Source organism: Durio zibethinus, unplaced genomic scaffold (assembly GCF_047325235.1).
Source record: "Durio zibethinus cultivar Kanyao isolate XHJ-2024 unplaced genomic scaffold, ASM4732523v1 HiC_scaffold_141, whole genome shotgun sequence".
Lineage (NCBI taxonomy): Eukaryota > Viridiplantae > Streptophyta > Magnoliopsida > Malvales > Malvaceae > Durio > Durio zibethinus.
The window spans coordinates 50,001-56,586 of NW_028322764.1; the positions used below are offsets into that span (position 1 = coordinate 50,001).

Genomic DNA, 6,586 nt, shown 5'->3' on the forward strand with positions numbered 1-6,586 from the left:
AGGCGCTCAACGGACCTTTTTTAATCTTATAAAACCTTTTCCGGACTTTACTTACATTGGTGCAAAAACAATTTTTTTGTGCAACCTGTGTATTGTATTCCTATCTTAATTAGAAGTTCCTAGATGGAGTTTTTTTTGTCTTACATAGATAGAACAAGGAATATTACTCTATCCCAACTCGCGTGAGCATTCATTACTAAGGGATACTCCAGTATTGATATTGAGTCATTCGAGGGGTTTTTATTCGTTTTAATAGAAGCAGAAAAGAAAATATTTTTTATTTTGCTATATCCGTGTATTACTTATCCTTACGAAATATCAGACGAAATAGAACGATTTTAGAAAGGATATAATGAAATTCTTTGATTGGTTTTTCCCAGAGAGAGAGAAATGATCTGACCGATGGGTCCAACAAAAACAAACAATTACACAATTAACAATTCCAATTAAATTAATATTTTTTAATATTTAAAGATTCAAATTGAATATGAATAAAAAATCTAATTTAATAATTTTAATGGTAAGGTAATTTAATTAAATGGATTTAATAGAATAAGAATAGAATTTAATAGTAATAGAATTTTCTAATTTCTAATTAGAATTTCTAATCCGAAAATAATAAATAAACAGAGAGCTCTTGTTCTTATTCGAAACGCCTCGTGATCTTTAACCAATTCTGCGCTTCAATATAATTACCAGGAGTAAGCGCTATAGCCTGTTTCCAATACTCAGCGGCTTGATCGAACCAAGCCTCCGCTATTTCAGAATCCCCCTGTCGAATGGCCTGTTCTCCCCGGTCGGAATAGGCGGGTCAATTCCTTCCCTTAGAACCGTACTTGAGAGTTTCCTACCTCATACGGCTCGGCAGTCAATTCTTTTGGTGTCCCATTTTTTTACCCTACCATATATCCAATTGAATGAGATTTCTCATAGATCCTATCGATTTGTCTCGGGTTAACCAAAAGAGGTTAATTACATGAGTTTCAAACTTTAATTTGGATTAAATTAATAATGAGTTTTATCTTTTCTCCCACCTTCAGAAAAATAAAGCATAGGCGTTTCGGGATTATCGTCCGTTAGATTTTTCTGAAAGGTAACTATCTCGGTTTCATATCATATATAAATTTATATAGAATCCTTGAAAAAGACTTCTTCCTCATAAAAAAGACTTACTGTCTTTGGGATCTGATGCTACACCGCTGCTCAATAACTTAGGGGATCGGCTCTATTACATAAGTTGATTCCTAATTTTTATCTCATATCATGACATAAATAAGCAGTTCTTATTTATTTTTATTGTATCGGCCCAAAACCTCGCTAATTGATCTTTACGGTGCTTCCTCTATCAATTAGATCCTTTATCCATAGAATAAAGTATCTAGGCATATATATTTCTTCATATTTTGACTTCTATGAAGTTTCTTTTTTTTTTTTCTTTTTTTGTTACAGCTGATAAAAATCGTTTTTTGGACGATGCAATATGTAGAAAGCCTATTTTATTTACTAGCGTATTTATTTACTAGCGTATTTGCTCTTTCTTTCCTTTTTTTTTTTATTTCTATAGTGGAGATAGTCGCACGTAATGACAGATCACAGCCATATTATTAAAAGCTTGTGGTAAGAACGGGTTTCGTTCTAGTGCTCGAAAATAATATTCTAAAGCTTTTGTATGTTCTCCGTTACTTGTGTGGATAAGGCCTATGTTATAGAGTATATAACTTCGATCATAGGGATCAATTTCTAGTCGCATAGCTTCATAATAATTCTGTAAGGCTTCCGCATAATTTCCTTCGGATTGAGCCGACATCCGTTACGGTCGTCATTCGATTCAACGAATTCTCCGTTCCAAAACCGTACGTGAGATTTTCACCTCATACGGCTCCTCCTTTATGTGCATAATGAGAATAATCCATGGAATTAAAAAAAAGGTCGAAATATTGTCATTATGAACTGAGCGGGGCTAATGTTTTTACAAGAAATCTCTAGCCAACCCTCTTGCAAAAGATCTTTTCTTACCATCAAGCGTGTTCGTACTAGATAAATAAAGTAAACTCCAACAATTTCTTTGTTCTCAACGCTCCTTAATTTCCAGGAATTAGTCACTTCAACAATCTTCGATGGTTATATGGGTATCCAAAGTACGAACAAGATGGATGTTTGTTGTCCCAACCATTTCTCTTAGTTCCGATCCCGATAAGGAAAGGGAATCCTTTATAACAATAACAAAGTTTTCGTGTTGTTGATTCCTAGATGTAGTGCTTCTTCCTCTATGCCGCCTATTGGTACTAGTGTAGTAGGGTTGACCCACAATACAGACCCATAGGTGTAACCTTTCGCTCAATACTCGAATCAACAATTGAAGCATCTGAGGTTGCATTAATCGGGGATACACGACAGAAGGAATTGCTTTATTTATAAACTTCACCTTCAACAAGCGTAGATTTCTTTTTTTTTTTCAATAGTCTTTTTTTTTTTTTTTCTATTCCGAATCATGTGTCTTTTTCCTAAGACTAAGAGCGGTAAAATAAAAATAAAAAAAAAAATATATATAAAATAATTAAAATATATAAAATAATTATAATTATATAATAATAATCAAATCGCACCATCTCTGTAATAAGTAAATGCCTCTTTTTCTCCTGAAGTTGTCGGAATTATTCGTAATAAGATATTGGCTACGATTGAAAAGGTCTTATCAATAAAATTTCCATTTATCCGCGATCTAGGCATAGGTAGCAATCCATTCTATAACTCTTTTCATTACCCCTTCGTGAGAAAAAAAAAAGGATCTCACAAACAAAGGAAGCGTACAGTACGAAATAACATAAAAGCAGACCCATTCCATAAAAAAAAAAAAAAAAAAGATATAGCCCTCTACTTTACTTCAATTTTTTTGGCAGGAATCAAGAAAAAAAAAAAAAAAGAAATATTTGAATCCTATTTTATTTCATCCAAATTTATTAGTATAAGAATTTATTAGTATAAGAATAAAATATAAAAAGAAAAAAGAATTATTACGATTTCATCGAAGTTGAAGAATCAAAAAATTTATCCTACGGATTAGGATAGATTAGCAAAATTAGAGAAGTTTTGATTAAATTATGATAAAAAGAGGAAAAATAATCGAATAATCGTTCTATGATGAAAATAAAATAACTGCCCTTTTTTGTGTTTTGTGCATAGCAGGTATACAACATATAATCAAATATAAAAATCCCTTAGAGGATTTATGAATTTGTAATAGATTTACAGAGTAAGAGGTTGTTGTTGAGAGATCTAAAACTGGAAAAGAATTTTAGAATTCTTATAGAAATGGGGAATTAGAGTCTAAAGAGAATTATGAACTAAAAATATCCATTAAGCATAGTCTAAAAAAAAAAAACCAATCGATTGATTTGATTCGTTTCAATTCATTGATTTAATCCAGTCCGGTAGAAATATCAGAAAAAAGATGGGAGTGCCTTTTTCGCAAACATGAATAGATATATATGGTATATGTTTATCGTATTATATTATTTATTTTTAACAGCCCCCTCACAAAAAAATTTCTTCGAGTCGGGAGGCTAAAGAAAAAGTGCTGAAAAAAGTGATGAAAAGTTTTCTATTTTTATAGCTAGTTTTCTAGTTAGAATTGATATTGTTCGTACCTCTCGAACAATCTAATATGAATAACTCGCTATTCGCTCGGGTTATCGGCCATAATAATTATGTAGGAGAGATGGCCGAGTGGTTCAAGGCGTAGCATTGGAACTGCTATGTAGACTTTTGTTTACCGAGGGTTCGAATCCCTCTCTTTCCGCACCTTCACCTAATTCGCCAATGTAACTGACTACAATGTATCAAATCAAATAAGAACAGATACTAAAGAGTTAGACCCTTCTTTGATATAGATTCTCTATTCCCAATTTCTTTTTAATACGGAATACGTAAAATAGCGTACAGGGGATGAAAATCTACCTACGGATCTATCATACATGAATAGGAGAAAAATAAAATTTCCGAATCAAATCCCTTACCCTGTCTTCCTTTACTTAACCTTAACTCAGGTGAAAAGGGAGCAGAACCCTTGTTTTGTTATTTTAGTTAGGTTTAAGTCTGACGAGAATAATATTCTACGACAAGCAATTCATTTATTTTCAAACCGACCCATTTCCTATCTATTATTTGATTGACTAATCCTTTATATTGTAATGTGTGAAGGGTCAAATGCTTTGGTAATTCCTCATGGGTGGATGAATCAAGATAATTTTGAATCAGAGTTCTAGATTTTTGTTCATCCCTCGCTGAAATAATATCTCGGGGTTTGCAGCGATAACTTGGTATATCTACTGTACGACCATTAACTAAAATATGTCTATGGTTAACTAATTGGCGGGCTTGAGGAATAGTTGAAGCCATACCTAATCGAAAAAGGATGTTATCCAAACGCATTTCAAGTAATTGTAGTAAAACCTGACCTGTTGACCCTTTTGCTTTTCTGGCAATACGAACGTATTTAAGTAATTGTCGTTCTGTAAGGCCATAATGAAAACGCAATTTTTGTTTTTCTTCTAAACGAATACGATATTGAGATTTTTTACCGGAGCGCGATCGGTTTCTAAGATCGCTTCCGGCTCTAGGACTTTTACTAGTTAGTCCCGGTAAAGCCCCCAGACGGCGTATTTTTTTGAAACGAGGCCCTCGGTAACGCGACATAAAGACTCCTTATTAATTTGAATTTTATTGAAATTTCATAAACCTAAATTAAAACTGAACTAAATGAAGCGAAATCGACTGAAGGATTGTACTACAAATATTAATGAGATGAATTGGATCAATATCCATACTTTTTTGTATTGTATATAATGTATATTGTATATAATGTATACAAAAAATAGAAATTAAAATAAAATATATATAATATATAAATATATTAAATATAAAATATATATTAAATATAAAATATAAAAATTAAAATCTAAAAATTAAACCAAAAAAAGTTTCCTTTTTTTTTTTCTTGATTTATTCTGCAAAGATCTAACTCCTCCAATTTTATTCCTAATTGAAAGTTTCTACGACATAATAAACGGATCGTTGACCTTTGGAAAGAAAAGGGGAAAAAGCTTTTTCAATGTTCTTTGATTTCAAAAAAACATTATCAATCATGTAAAAAAGTAAAAAAGCAAACAAATAGAGAAAGCCGGCTATCGGAATCGAACCGATGACCATCGCATTACAAATGCGATGCTCTAACCTCTGAGCTAAGCGGGCTCAAATAATAGAAATTTTGTATCCATAGGAATTCAGCAAACTATTACGATCTTATCTATTAACTATCTATTAGTTATTCATAATTACTATGAATTATTAATATGAATTATAGACTAGAATTTAGAAAAACTAGAATTTTAAATTTTAAATGCCATATTTATGCCATACATAATTTATGCCATATTTAATATAATCATATTTAATATAATGATATATAATAATATATAATAATATATAATAATGGTAGATTCAATCTAATATTCAATCTAATATTGATAGAATATAATAATTAAGAATAGAATAATATAATTCTATTTGATTATATTTTAATCATTCTATTTGATTATATTTTAATCATATTAAAAATGATATTTTAATTTAATCATATTTTAATTTAATCATATTAATATTTAATAACATTATATTTAATAATATTAAATTATAATAATATTATTATAATTTAATTCTAATTTTATTATAATTATAAAAATTATAAAAATAAATTATAAATATATTTATAATTTTTATAATTATTTATTATTTATCTCTATATTATATATTTTTATTTTATATTTATTTTATTATATGTTATCTTTATTCTATTAGTCTATTCTATTTAGTATTCTATTCTATTTAGTATTATATTCTATTTAGTATTATATATATAATTTAGTATTATATATATATTAGTATAATATTAGTATACTAAGTATAATATTACTATATTTTTTATTTTATATTTTTAGTATTTTTTAGTATATTTTTAGTATATTTTACATTTAAATTATATATAATTTTTTTTTTTTATATAGATATAGATATAGATTTAATTTAATAGATAGATTTAATTTTAATATAGATAGATAGATTTAATATAGATTTAATTTATTTATATTTAATATTTATTTATATTTAATATAGATTTAATATATATTTAATTTATTTATATTTAGTTTAGAATTATAAATAGAGTCTAATAATTAGATAATTATAGTGAAAATATTTTTATGCATTTATATATAATTTATATTTATATATAATTTATATATATATTATCATTATATAAATGATACGTTATAAGTCTAAATAATTAGAATGAAACTTTGTTTTTTAGACTAACTAATTCGAATTATCTTCGAAGTCGAAATAGAAATGAATGGAATAATTAGTTCTAGCTATTATGCTATTATACTAGAAAATAAATAATTAATAATGAATAAATTTTAAAATGAATAAATTTTAATAATGAATAAATTCAATTTTCATTTTTATTTTTATTTTTTTAGTTATCTTATTATGGTTATATAGGATAGTCTAATAAAAGAATAAGAATAAA

General features: G+C 28.0%; 2 non-coding genes across 2 annotated transcripts; one reads left to right on the plus strand and one right to left on the minus strand.

The window, feature by feature from the left end:
• The first annotated feature begins 3,712 nt into the window (after window positions 1-3,712).
• Window positions 3,713-3,799, plus strand: TRNAS-GGA (transfer RNA serine (anticodon GGA)). Its single transcript has one exon. It is a non-coding gene; the product is annotated as a tRNA-Ser (tRNA).
• Window positions 3,800-5,177: 1,378 nt separating this feature from the next.
• TRNAT-UGU (transfer RNA threonine (anticodon UGU)) lies at window positions 5,178-5,250 on the minus strand. Its single transcript has one exon. It is a non-coding gene; the product is annotated as a tRNA-Thr (tRNA).
• Window positions 5,251-6,586: the final 1,336 nt, after the last annotated feature.